General features: G+C 34.5%; 1 pseudogene; it reads right to left on the bottom strand.

The window, feature by feature from the left end:
* Positions 1–3248: 3248 nt before the first annotated feature.
* LOC138922964 (olfactory receptor 2T33-like) lies at positions 3249–4203 on the bottom strand (annotated as a pseudogene).
* Positions 4204–13501: the final 9298 nt, after the last annotated feature.

Raw genomic sequence — 13501 nt, forward strand, 5'->3', positions numbered from 1 at the left:
ACAATAGACCAAAAAACAGATCTCATCAAAATCAAGAAGACAGAAATTATATTAAGCATCTTTTCCAACCACACTGGTATGAAGTTAGAAATCAATAAAAACAGGAAAGTAAGAAATTTACAAATGTATGGAAAGTAAACAACACATTGTTAGACATCTAAAAAATCAAAGAATGAATGAAAATCATAAAAAAATATCTTGCAAAAGATGCAAACACAGCTTAACAAAATTTATGGATTGCAGCAAAAGCAATAACAAGAGGCGAGTTTAAAACTATAAACACAAACATAAGAAAAGATATCAAACAAGCAACATAACATTACAACTCGGGGAACTAGAAAAAGAAGAACAATCCTAGCCCAAAGTTACCCGAAGGATGGAAACATCAAAAACTAGAGCAGAAATTTATAAAATAGAAAATAGGAAAACAATTGAAAATATGAATAAAAGTAGGAGTTTTTTAAATGATTAGCAGAAGTGACAAAACTTTAGCTAAATTAACAACACCAGAAAAAAAAAAAACAGAGGACCAAAATAAAAATAATTAGAAGAGAGGACAGTACAAATGATGCCACTGAAATAGAAAGATCGTAAGAAACTAATATAAACAATTATATGCCCACAAATTGGATAACATAGAAGAAACGGATAAATTCCTAGAAATATACACCTACCAAGACAGAATCATAAAGAAATAGATCTAAACAGACCGATAATGAGTAAGGAGCTAGAAGCTGTGATCAAACATCCCAAAAAAGAAAAGTCCAAGATCTGATTGTATCACTGGTGAATTCTACCTAACAATTAAAGAAGAATTAACACCAATCCTTCTTAAAATTTTCCAAAAGTTTCAAGGACAGAACACTCTCAAATTTATTTTACTAAGCAAGTACTACTCTGACACTAAAGCCAGATAAAGACACTAAAATATTTAAAGATACAAGCCAATAACTTTGATAAATATAGATGCAAAACTTCTCAGAAAAATACCAGCAAGCTGAATTTAGTAGCATGCTTAAAAGATCGTACATTACTATCACGTGGCACTTTTCTCTGGGATACACAAATGGTTCAACATATGCAAATCAATAAATGTGATACACTGCATTTGTAAAATAAAAGGTAAAAATTTTATTCTCCTCTCAGTAGATACAGAAAAATTATTTGAAAAGTATTAACTTTCTTTTATAATAAAAGTTCTCAACTAATAGTGTAAAGAAATAATACACCTAAATATAATAACGGTCATACATATAAAGTCCATGATTAACATCATATCCAATAGTGAAAGTTTGTGATCTTTTCATCTAAAATGTTGAACCACTAAAAGATGCACATCTTCATCTCTCCAATTCAACATAGTACTGGAAGTCTTAGTGAGATCAATTAGTTAAGAAAAAGAAAGAAAGACATCAAAATCAGAAAGTTAAAGTAAATTTTTTTTCTGTTTGGAGATAGCATAATTTTATGTGGGAAAATCCTAAAGACTCAACCAAAATATTCTTACAATAAATTAAATTAGTAAAGCTATTGGATGCAAAATCAATCAACACAAGAAAATCAATTTTATTTCTAGACATTAACACTAATATATATGAAAAAGATATTTAAAAAATCAATCCTATTTATAATACCATCAAGAATATATTTATGAATAAATTTATGCAAGGAGGGGGAAAGCCTATATACTATAAAGTATATGAACAATTTTGAAAGAAGACACAAACAAACAGAAAGACATCTCATACTCGTTGTTCAGTGAGTTAATATTGTTAAAACATCAATACTATGCAAAGCCATCTATATATTCAATGCAGACTCTATCAAAATTCCAATAGTATTTTTCACAGAAATAGAAAAAATATCCCCAAATTTGTATGGGATCACAAAAGTTGCTGAATATTCAAAGCAATGTAGAAAAAAATAACAACTGGAAGCATCAGAAATCACTTTCTGATTTCAAACTATATTACAAAGCTATGCTAATCAAAACTAGATGGTGCTGACATAAAAATAAATATATACAACAATGGAACAGAGTTGAGAGCCCAGATATAGACCCAGGCATGTGTGGTTTACTAATTAATATTTGACAAGGGAGCCAAGAATGCCTAATGAGAAAAGGATTTTCTCTTCAATAAACAGCATTTGAAATATTGGATATTCCCACAAAATTAAATAAAATTTAACACCTATCTTACCCCACTCACAAAAATTAGCTGGAAGTGGATGAAAGAGTTTAATGCAGCATGTGAAACCATAAAATCCTCAGAAAACAGGGTCTTAGGAGGGCTTGACATTGGTTTTGACATTAATATTTTTGGACATGAAACAAAAAGCACAAGCAAAAAAAGCAAAAATCAAGAAGTAGGATGGCATCAAATTAAAAACCTTCTTCACAATAAAATAATCAACAAAATGAAAAGGCAACATACTAAAAAAAATTGCAAATATCTGATGAGAGGTTAATATCAAAAATGTATATGGAACTCCTATAACTTAGTAGCAAAAATACAAATAACCTGATTTAAAAAATGGGCAAGGACCTGAATAGATATTTTCCAAAAAAGACATACAAAGGACAAAAAACAATACATGAGAAGATGTTTAATGCTACTAATCACCATGGAAATTCATATCAAAACCACAATGGTTGTACCACCTCACATCTGTTAGAATGACAATCATCAAAAAGACCAGAGATTACAAGTGTTGCTGAGGGTGTGAAGAAAAGAGAGTCTTGTGCACTGTTTTTGGTAATGTAGATTGGTAAAGCCGCTATGGGAAACTGTATGGAGATTTCTCAAATAATTAAAAATAGAACTATCATATGATCCAACAACTCAACTTATGGGTATATTTCCAAATAAAATGAAATCAGAATCTCAAAGAGATATCTGCACATCCATTGCAGGATTATTCAAAATAGCAAACACCAGGAAATAACTTAAGTTTCATATATATATATATACACACACACATATATATGTGTATATATATATCATGCAGTTGTTATTAGGATGCAAAATAACATATAAAAATTGCTTAGTGTGTAGCATAGCAAATAGTAACTGCTTAAGAATTAGTATCTCTCAGTATGGTAGTCTCAGGTAATTCTTAACAACTTCCTATTATACTGATCAATGAATTTAACTTTCCCTTCATGCATTACTGAAGGAGAGAGAATTACAATATGTTTAAATGTTGATGACTTCAGGAAATTAAACTCATTTAGCATTGTATAATCTTCAATAGTGACACTGAGTTTGCTGGCATTTTAAATTTGCACATTTCCCCAGGCACCTTTTCAAGGCTCCCTTGACCACACTGTTCCTCGGACTGTAGATGAGGGGGATCAGCACAGGGGTGAAGATAGTGTAGAACGCTAACACAACCTTATCGTGGTTAGCTGATCTGTAGGATTTGGGTCTCATGTAGGTGAAAATGGCAGCTCCATAGAAGAGTCCCACCACAGCCAAATGTGAGGAGCAGATGGCAAAAGCCTTCTTGCAGGCTTCTCTAGAACACATGTGGAGAACAGCTACAAGGATGAGACTATAGGAGGTCAGGATGAGAGATAAGGGTCCAAGAACATTAACACACAGCGGATATACATGACATACTCAGACAGATGTGTCAGCACAAGCCAAACGCACCAGCATGGGGGCCTCACCAAAGAAATGATCGATGTCACGTGCACTGCAAAATGGGAAGCTCAGGGTAGCAGCAGCCTGCATGAGCCCATCAGCTGCCCCCAGGAACCAAGACCCAAAAATCATTCTCAGGCATAATTCCTGGCTCATGAAGAGAGGGTATTGCAGTGGGTGGCAAACAGCCACATAGCAGTCATAAGACATTGCTGCTAAAAGGAAACTCTCACCAGCATCCAGTATGATTGAAACAAAGATCTGCAACCCACAGTCAACAAGGGAGATGGACTTTCTTGTCAGTCAAGTTGTCAGCAGCCATTTTGGGCACAATGATGGTAACCAGCATCACATCCATGAGGGAAATTTGGCTCAGTAGGAAGTACATAGGTGTGTGGAGCCGCAGGTCCCAGTAAATCAGGAGAAGCATGGGGGCATTGCCCATAAAAGAAGCCATGGCCATTGTCAGCATCACCACGAAGAGAAAGAGGTGGGGTCCTGTGTGTTTAAAGAGTCCTAGAAGAATGAAGTCTGATGTTGTGTTTCTCTTCTCCATGATTTCTTCTGGTGTGATTCTGTCAATGGAAAAATAGAGAAGGAAGGGACTTTCATCATCTAACAATGTTAGTCTATCTTCATAACTTCTGGACATGTGCTGGGTGTGAAATCCAGGGTTCTGATTCAAAGCCCTACCCTCCAGTCAATATGGCTCTTGTTGACCTATCATCCCACTTTTTTTTAACTCATACTCTTAATATTTTAAATAAGGTTAGTCTATATATTTCACAGAATGACACATTGGTTGATTGAGATAATGGACCAAAATGGATCTAAAGTAAAAAAATTGTCAAGGGCTATAAATTATAAATAGTTACTTTGGCCAATTTTATATTGTTTAATAATTATTATTATTGTGGTTTCATTATGTGTACTGAAACGAAATTTAACAAGTTGAGAAAATAAACACTCATTTAAAAGTTTGTCATTTACGTTTGTCTGAGTCATAGATGATTTCTTTTCAAATTTTGGAAAATTTAACACACTCAAATTAGTTCTTTTTTTAATAAACAAGAAAATAAAGTTGTTTCACTATGGGCTACTAGGACCACAGAAGGGAACAGACGAGTATAAGTAAAACAAAATTTCCCCACTGAGGGAAGATAATGTCCCCAATAACTGATGAAAATATTCTTAATTCCTCTCATTAAATAACTATTTTTATTTGCCTGATTTTTAAAATGTAGGTATTCTAGTTCATTACTCTCTTTTCTGAAATCTTTGGTGTATTGCCACCACACTTGGAATAAAGTGCAGATTTCTTTCCCCAGCTTACTAGGACTTGGAGCCATGCCATACATATCAATTCACTGCACAATATACTGCCATGGAGACTTGAAGGATCAGATGAGTATGAAAGGAAAGCATCTTTGATGTCAATAAATGCTTGGAGGGAATAGCAATAGCTACAATGATGAGTAAGGTGATTAAAAAGAAAAGGAAACAATTTTAAAACAATCTTATTACCATGGAACATAATTATTAGTCACATGTAAAGTATAAACATATCTTAAAAAATATTTTAAAAATACCTAAATTAGATATTTGGCCTATATTCTGAGGATAGTTGTTTAATATTTAACAAAACAGATCTATTTTCTTAGGAGACACAAGCAAAATGACTGAGCCCACAGAAATGAACATGGCTTTATTAGGAAGGGTTTCTAGGTTGAGAGCTGTTATACATTGAACATAAGTAAGATTTTTTCAGTGTTTGCCATTTTTCAAACTGCATACTAAGAGCAAAACTTGTAAATTCATAAAGAGCAGAAGAGCACATACACTCAAGAAGCCAATTCTCCTCTTTTATTAGCAGAAAAGTGCACAAATTTGCCACTTTTGTTTATGGATGGATTTGCAGCCTTCTTTATTTCTGATATGGACAGCCCAAAAATATTTCATGCAATGCTTTAGAGACATAATAATCTCTGAGCCTGTTGTCTGGAATTGTCTGGTAATTGAATACTGCAGAGATAGAGATAGTGATGATGCTTTATAACCTGAAGGATTTGATTTTGTGAACACTCTAATGTTAGAAAAATCAGGTGGCAGACAGAGCCCACCTCTTGCACAGCGATCTCACACACAGGCAGTCTCTTTAAGGGACCTGTGGAAAGTCAGTGCTAATGGCTCATTAAATTGCTACCTTCACCAAGAGTGTTCACATTTGAATGGACATAACAACCCACAGTAACAGCAGCATCTTTGAGATGGCTTGTTTTACCACTGATACCAGACAAATAAGCAGTCTACCTAATCGAGGTCTTGCTGAGCCTTGGTGATTTGCACTACTGTCTGTCTAGTATATGCAGCCCCTTGTTTCATATGCTACTTAAAATATCTTTCTCCTCTTATTGCCACAGACCCTGATTCCTTGCCTGCAGCTGTCTCTACCTCCATTAAACTTTTAACTGCCCTCAGACTAATCTTGTTGATGTTAGGGTATATGGATAAAGAACTCCGGACTTGGGATACAGAAGTCCTGGGTTAAGAATTATTTATTTTATTTTCTATACATGCCATGAGGAGACAGTTACTTAACCTTGTTTTGTTTATATGTTTTAGATTACAAAACTTCTTAACAGATAAATTGGATATTTTGTGGAGGAATGAATTTTTGAATAATTTCCCTTAATTTTGCACATTGAAACAAAGTTGTTAATTTCAATTTAATTTGTCAGTCTATGTCATTAGTTGATATTTTTTCCCACATAAGCAATATCTAGAAAGTCATAGCACAAAATGTCAGTTTGATCATTTGACTGAATGCTCTGGAAATGTGAAGGTGAAATAGATGAGACATACACACATGCACACTCACACACATACACACACACGAATGTGTGTCTGAATAAATAACAATGATTTTGGAACCATGACTCTTTAAAATGAAAATGTAGCACATAAATAAGCACCTCTGTAATATCCTCCACTGTTGTGAAAAATTGTGCTGTATGATATTTTAGTAAATTAGGCTTTTTAACATGTAGGTAATTTAATGGAAAGGTCAATTTAAGTGTATAACTTAATTTTGTGTATATAGAATTTATGCTTCTTGATCTTTTTCACTAAATATCAAAGCATTTTTAATAAGGAATGAATTGGCATTATGGATATAAAAATGCATTTACTTGCTAAGTGAAACATTTAGCTTTTAATTAAAAGTCCATATTAACTCAGCAAATTATGAGAATATGGACAGATGCTTATACGAATTGCTTCTTTAGTCCAATTGTGGACCAAATTAATGTTAGGCTATTAAATAAGGGGACTGAAATTGAATGAAGCCTTTTTTTTAATATACATATATATTTTCCTAAGATGAGAGAGCTATTCCCACTACAGGAATAGGTCATGGATAGTTTTCCAGGTGTACATGTACACATCCTTCAGAGAAAGAAAAGGAAACTTTTCTTCATTTTTTTTTTTTTGAGGAAGTTTAGCCCTGAGCTAACTACTGCCCATCCTCCTCTTTTTTTGCCAAAGAAGACTGACCCTCAGCTAACATCCATGCCCATCTTCCGCTACTTTATATGTGGGATGCCTACCACAGCATGGCTTTTTGCCAAGCCATGCCACATCCACACCCGGGATCCAAACCAGTGAACCATGGGCCGCAGAGAAGCAGCCCCTGCACCACCAGGACAGCCCCTTCTTCATTATTTGTAAAGTAACAAAATATCTTGCCTTGAGAATTTTTCTGATTTAGTCTAGTCCCTTTTGTTTAGAAAATAACTGAGGAATTCTGTGTCTATTAATCCCCACATCACTCCCTTTCTTAAGCTGGTAGAGAAATTGATTAGTCTCCTTCTCCATATTTGCACTGACTTATAAGATCTTGTAGAGACCATTGTCATGAACTGTTGGAGTTTCCTTCCACAATCTCCTTTTCTCTTCCTTCTGCCACTGTGCCCTCAACAAAGAAAGTGCCTCTAGGTCCAGAAGATATTGATAAAAGATGGTTAATTTCTTGAAACAGCCACACTGTTCATTGAAAAAATCCACTAATATGAACTCAGAAACTTGAATGAATTGAATGCTTATTCAAGAACATTTATTATCCTGCTGTTTCTGGGTGGACTAGCCCACAATTTAGATCTTCAGAATAAATGTGGACAAGAGGGATACTTTTATTTTATCATTTGTGGATGAAATTTTACAAAGGTTACTCTGCAACGCAAAATTCAGATGTAGAATACCAAACACTTAATAAATAAGAATCATTTGAAATTAATTCATAATATAATTGAAAAATAATTCTCAAATTAGACTTACCTCTATAGTAGACAGGCATAATCCATGAGACATAGATATGGTACTGGATCTTTTTAATAGCTTGACTACAAATGTTTGCTTACATCAGTGTTGAGGGTACTGCTTTCTCCTCCTGGCCTCATGCCATACTTATTTGGAAGTCCTACATGACCAATTAAAGTTTCATACACCTACACAAGACCTTCCCTGGGGCAATGACACTTTCGAAGGCAAGTCACCTTTGTCAGGGGAACACAGATTTAACGGTTTCTTAAGAGTAAGTGATGCAATGAACTAAACACCCAGGTTTTGCTAAAGGCAAAATAACCCTGAATGGGAAGGTGAAGAGATGTGGAACTATAAGGATAACAGCAAATGCAAGGACTTTTCAAAGGCAAAAACAGGAGTTCCACTCCTTGTACTGAACAGATGTGCCTTAATTACCTGAAATATAGATTATTCCTTTTTCTGTTTGATGATAATAATAATAGATTTTGTTTATTAAGCATTTCTACATGCCAGCAAATATGCTCAGCATTTTGCATATATTTTGTCTTTAAAAGAGCCCTTTGATCTATGAACTTCTGCATTCTACTAGAATGCAGACACTGTTAACATTTTTAAGCAACATACCTATATTTAACTGTCCTGAGATAGCAGAGTAGAGGAATTTATGTTTAAATCACCTCAGATTTGTGGTTCATAAACTTTAGGGAATATTTGAATCACTCAAAGGGAGGGTCAGTTACACGTTGAGAACTATGTCCTTAAATAAGCCTACTAAAGTTGAATTTTGACTCTATCCTTAATCTTCTGTGCTTTGATAGCCTCTAAACTGATTGATTTCCAATTTTGTGTGTTTTTTAAAATCCTTTTTCTATTCCTTATGCATTTCATGATCTTGGATTAGCACTATGAGTGAGCTTCGTGTTCCTCTTCTGTAAAATATGCATAATAATATTGCTTAGTCTGTAGGATTATGAGAAGGATTAAATAAAATATTTGTAAATTACTTGGAAGAGTATCTGGCCCTTTGTGAATCGTGTATCAATATTCATTGTTATCATCATCGATTGTTTCCAATGGGAAAAAAAGTATCCTGAAAGCAAGGCTTATGTTGATTCTGACCCAAGCATTATGAAATATTATCTAAAAAAGAAAATAAGCAAAGGCAGAGCAGTCTGTCCTTTCAATGTCATACATGGTCATTGCTTAACAGGACTGCTCAAAGGTTATTTAGTTCTCGGGGTGAAAACAACTGTGTTTGACTTACTATTTACTAATAATCAGGGCCTAGAATCTGTGATGTTGCATATTAATGTGTATGCAATGTATGCAATGTATCTCTAAAGTGTCCAAGACAGATGCAAATAATTTATGTCCAGTAATGAGGTAAGAAATCAACCAGTTTTACTTAGGTAAAAACAAAAACTCAAACAATGAGGAGATTTCTTCTCCTGACATCAAATGTGTGGTGCCTTTTCCAACATTCTGACATCAACTGGATATACTACAATTTAATAAATTCTGATACTACCTGGAGTCTGTGCAGACTCCACAGACTTAAGGGCTCACTCACACAAGACTGCCTCCTTTAGCTGCTAGTCATAAGTATCAGGTTTTCAGGGAACTCTTCTGTCCAACTTGGCTACAAAGGGTTCCCATGACCCCTTCCTCGGGTTCTATAATTTTCTAGAGTGACTTAAAAAAAGCAGAACAATGCTATTATAATGATTACAGCTTATTATAAAGGATAAAAATGGACAATCAAATAAAGTGGTACATGGGTGAGTTTCAGGAGGGTCTTGAGTGCAGGAACTTCTATCCCTATGGAGTTGAGTTGCACTGTCCTCCTGGTATGTGTTTGTGACCTCAGAAGCTCTCTGAACCCTGTCTTTGAGGAGTTTTATGGAGGTTTAGTTACATAGACGTGCTGATAGCTATTGGTGATTAACTAAATTTCCAGTCTTTCTCTCCTCGCTAGAGATTGGGGAATGGAACTAAAGGTTCCAAACTTCCAATCGTGGCTTGGTGTTCTGGCAACCAGGTCCCATCCTCAAGCTATCTAGGGGCCCACCAAGAGTCTCCTCATCAGAACCAAAAGCAGCCCTATCCCACTTCCACTCTGGAAATTCCAAGGTTTTCAGGAGTTCTGTGCCAAGAACCTAAGACAAAGACCAATTATTTTTATGTTATAAAACAAAAAGCAGAAATAAAAATAAGAAAGTGTTTATTTCAGTGCGGCCTTCTCAGAGGTCTACAAAAAGCCCTGTTAAACTCAAATGCTCTTTGCACCAGTTCCTACGCCTTCTTTGTCCCCTCATGGATAAGTTAAACAAACTTTGAATAGACATTCATTTACTTCATATTTTTGTGATTGTTGTGCATTTCACTTTGTGAAAATCAAACTTTTGCAGAAGATTCATCTGTTTATGTCTCAAATTGGATCACATTTAAAGCGAATCTGGTAAGAGTGTAAGTAACTATTATCTGGGCCTTGTAAGCATACAATTCACTTTCCCATATTCCTCATATGGAACCCTGGTACCATCTGACCCTCTTTCACCTCAGGTGTCAGAAAAAATATTTGGAACATGAGATACCACTGCATAGAACACAACCACCATCTGAAAATCACTGGAAATTGAGTTAGTAAGTTCAAAGAATGTGGTTTCCTGGTTAAAGTTGCCGGACTCCAGAGGGGGCAATACATGAAGAAATTTTGACCTGTTCATTGTCTGAACCCAACTGGGACAGCATGGTGAGGACTTGGTCTTAAAGGCTGAAATCAGCCTGAATGAGACGAAAAAAAAGATGAGGCACATGATAAATACTCTTCTAAGACCTGTTGACAGACTGTAGGCAACCTCTATGAGCTCTCCAAAACAAGATGACCCAGGACCCAATAAGTAGATGTCAAAACACAGACAGGGAAAAAATTAAGTAATTAAGTGACCAGTGACCCATGAAATAACTTGCATTTAGGTGTGAGCACACTTCTTTGAGGATCCTCAAAAATGGTTGAGGGACCCTTGGCTGCTTCAATGAATAAAAGTGGGTGGGAAACATTAATGGCCAGTGGTCTTTGCTGCTAAGGACACCACACATATCAGACGCTCCAAACTGTCAACAGAAAGCACTGTGAGTAGCGGTGCTCACAGATTCATCTGCAGGATTGAGAATCTCTAATTTTAGCATTTATCCATCTAAAAGTAAACAAGTTGTGTGAGGTGTATGAAATTATGTATTGTTTTATGTCCTATCCAAAGCTTGAAATTGACAAACTTCCAGTTTTACTAATCTCTTGACCGTGGAGGAAATCATATTTTACATATAATTTCCATTTGCTGGATTTCTAATGAGGTTTAAATATCGTTTCACTCACTCAACTGCAATTCATGTTTTCTTTTATGTTAAACTATTTATTCTTGCCATTTACCTATTTTTTCCTCTGAGATTTGAGACTATTTATTGGTAAGTATTCCTTATATGCTGATCGTTTATTAATTACAAATGTTGCATATTTTCTCCTAGCTTATGACTGTTATTTATTGTTTTAAGTTTGTTTTTTAATTTTTCATAAAATTATATACTTTTCAGATGTAAATGATGCTTTTGTATACATATACATAGTGAAATGACTATGATACTCTATCTAGTTAAGACGTCATCTCCTCACATAGTTAAAATTTTTTTATAGTTACCCCTTTTTGTGAGCTGAGAGCATCTTAAATCTACTCTTTTAGCAAGTTTCCAGTATTGAATACAGTATTATTGACTGTAATCATCATACTTTGCATTAGCTATCTAGATTTATTCATCCTACATAACAGCAATTTTGTACCCTTTGACCAACATTCCCCTATTTCCCCCAACTTCCCACCGCTAGTAACCACTATTGTATGTATTTAACTTTTTAAAATTCCCCACCTCTCTGAATTACTTAAGTTTTGTTTTTCTGTGTCTGGTTAATTTTACTTAGCGTAATGTCCTCCAAGTTCATCCCTGTCTTTGCAAATGGAAGGATCTCCTTCTATTTAAATGATGAATATATATATCTGAAAATTTCTTTGTCTCTTCATTTGTCAACAGGCTTTAGTTTGTTTCCATACCTTGGCTATTGGGAATAATGCTGCAATAGACGTGGCAATACAGATATCTCTTTGAGATGCTGATTTTTCTCCTTGGTTATGTACTCAGAAAAAAAGATTGCAGGACCATCTGGTAATCCTATTTTTCATTTTTGGGGGAAGCTTCATACTGTTTTCTGTAATGGCTATACCAATTCTCAACTTCATGTGGAACCACAAAAGATTCTGAATAGCCAACATAATCTTGAGAAATAAGAACAGAGTTGGAGGCATCATATTTTCTGATTTAAACTGTATTACAATGTTATATTAATAAAAACAGGATGGTACTGGAATAAAAACAGATACATAGACAATTAAAATAAAGTAGAGATGCCAGGAATAAACCCAAGCATAAATGGTCAACTTAAATTTCCACAGGGCACCCAGGACATACAATGGGGAAAGGATAGTTTCTTCGATATATGGTGTTGGGAAAACTGGATATCCAGATGCAAAAGAATTAAATTTAACTTTTATCTCACACCATACAAAGAATCAACTAAAAATGGAGTAAAGACTTAAATATTAGACCTTAACTGTAAATTTCTAGAAGAAAACATAAGAAGAAAAACTCCTTGATATTGGTCTTGACATGCCTTTTTGGATATCACACCAAAAGGTTAGGCAATAAAAGCAAAAATACACAAGTATGACTTCATTAAACTAAAGAAATTCTGCACATCAAAGTAAGAAATCAAGAAAATGGATAAGCAACGTATAGGTTGGGTGAAAATGTTTGCATACATCTGATAGGAATTGATATACAAATATATAAGGAGCTCAGACAATTCAATAGCATAAAAAAACAAACCAATTAAAACATTGATCAAGGACTTGGATAGACAGATTTCCAAAGAAGACATAAAAATGGCCAATGGGTATATGAAGAGGTGCTCAACGTTTACTAATCATCGGTGAAATCAAAATCAAAATCATAGTGTGATATCACTTCACATGGGTTAGAATGGCTAACATCAAAATATAAAAGATAACAAATGCTGGCAAAGATGTGGAGAAAAGGGAGCCAAGTCTTGTGCGTTAGTGGTGGGAATGTAAATATGGCTTTCATGTCATAATCTTTGCAATGGTTTTTGACAAGGTAAAATTATTAATAAAAATGCATTTCTCAATTGTTTCTTTTGTGCTTTGAGCTTCTTTCTTCTAAAAATTGAATCTTTTCTCTGTGACTATGAGAGTCTCTCCTCTAATGTCTCCTAAAATTTACGATGACTTCTACTGGAGTATAGTGCTTTGTTCTTATGTTTTACCATTTTCAAGTAAATTTTCTGAAACTTTTGTTCAGTTAGCGATTTTGAAACTTTATCTAAGAGATTTATGTGTTCTTATTTTACATAAATTTATTTTCATTTCCCTTAGGATTTCAATTTATACTATTATGTTCTTCAATAA

The sequence above is a fragment of the Equus caballus genome, unplaced genomic scaffold (assembly GCF_041296265.1).
Source record: "Equus caballus isolate H_3958 breed thoroughbred unplaced genomic scaffold, TB-T2T haplotype2-0000437, whole genome shotgun sequence".
Lineage (NCBI taxonomy): Eukaryota > Metazoa > Chordata > Mammalia > Perissodactyla > Equidae > Equus > Equus caballus.